Genomic DNA, 1,400 nt, shown 5'->3' with positions numbered 1-1,400 from the left:
GTCTCACATCACTTGAGGCCTACAACAAAATCAGTCACATTCCATTCGTTTCGAACCCGGGGCATAGCGAACCGATATATACGCAACAACACTTCACACACACACACACACGGATTGGGCAATTTACGGTCATTTTTGAATCAACGATGGCCCCCCCGAGCACGTTGTCCGAATATCACTCCAATAAGGACAACGAGTTCCGCTCGGCATCGTTTTGATTCGATCTCTTAACAACAACTCTCGGTCGACTTGGTCGACTTGGACCCACGATGTCTCCCCCCGAGCATGTCGAGCCAACTGCACCACTATTGTATTGGACAACATGTTCCCCTCGGGCATCGATGGGTTAATCATGCACCACTATTATAAAACCCTTTGACGTTTTCCCCCAAGCACGTTGATCCAGTATTACGACGGATACGGTCAACGAATTCTTGGACATCAAAGAGGTTTTCGATTGAATTTCCCCATGTTTCACAACGTACTCTTAGCGGTATCCTACGATACGTCTCACTCTATTTGTGTGTGTGCGCGTTTACGTGCGTGCGATTTATGCGGTTCACCCCTTTACTTTCAGCGCCCTGCGGTCCCAACAAAGGTCCCGAGCACGCCATTATGCACAGTGTGGAAGCGTGTTTCCCCCACGACACTAGACGGGCTGCTCGCCATAGTGTTCTATTGTGGCACGCTCCACCCTGAAGTTTGGTTTGTTGTATATCAAGGAATTGATAGGCACTCAAGAATGTGTGCATCGGCCGGGTTTAATCGTCCGACGCGCAATATGCGTTCAACTTATCGGTGTTCATGTGTCCTGCAGTTCACATTGTGACGCGCATTTAGCTGCGGTCTTCATCGATCCATGAGCCGAGTGATCCCCTGCCTAGGGTTTTATAGTAAGGTTCCCAATGTAACACAATCCCGGTGGTACGTCCAAAGACTAACTTTCTGACTAAGTTGTCTTTATTACCCAATAGTCCCAGGCCTTGTGACTTGTGGCTCATGTCTACGCCCATGGCCACCATTCGCTAAGATAGTTTTGAAGTCACTTTGAAGGCCCAGGAACAACTCTCTTAGCACATCGGTTAACCTGGCGCCGCAGTCAACTCATGTGCTTGGATCGGATCGAGCTATTGAGTATTGGGCCTGCATACTCGCTCATCCGTATCCTTTGCGTACCGCCCCATGGCCCTTGTATGTCTGCACCACAGTTCCTGTTCGTTCCGTGCCTATGGCCGGATACGTATTGCACATCGGTTAACCTGACGCCGCAGTCAACTCATGTGCTTGGATCGGATCGAGCTATTGAGTATTGGGCCTGCATACTCGCTCATCCGTATCCTTTGCGTACCGCCCCATGGCCCTTGTATGTCTGCACCACAGTTCCTGTTCGTTCCGTGCCT

At 50.1% G+C, this 1,400-nt stretch overlaps 2 non-coding genes across 2 annotated transcripts in view; both read right to left on the bottom strand.

The window, feature by feature from the left end:
* LOC125773734 (large subunit ribosomal RNA) overlaps nucleotides 1–21 on the bottom strand; it is a 4,179-nt gene extending 4,158 nt beyond the window's left edge. The window contains exon 1 of the ribosomal RNA XR_007420337.1: nucleotides 1–21. This exon is cut by the window's left edge and continues 4,158 nt beyond it. This is a non-coding gene — a ribosomal RNA (large subunit ribosomal RNA).
* Nucleotides 22–730: 709 nt separating this feature from the next.
* On the bottom strand, nucleotides 731–888 carry LOC125773731 (5.8S ribosomal RNA). Its single transcript, XR_007420334.1, has one exon. It is a non-coding gene; the product is annotated as a 5.8S ribosomal RNA (ribosomal RNA).
* Nucleotides 889–1,400: the final 512 nt, after the last annotated feature.

This window comes from Anopheles funestus (genome assembly GCF_943734845.2).
Source record: "Anopheles funestus chromosome X unlocalized genomic scaffold, idAnoFuneDA-416_04 X_unloc_49, whole genome shotgun sequence".
In the NCBI taxonomy this organism is placed as follows: domain Eukaryota; kingdom Metazoa; phylum Arthropoda; class Insecta; order Diptera; family Culicidae; genus Anopheles; species Anopheles funestus.
Note: the sequence above shows the minus strand (reverse complement) of the source record. Positions and strands in the feature narration are given on the sequence as shown.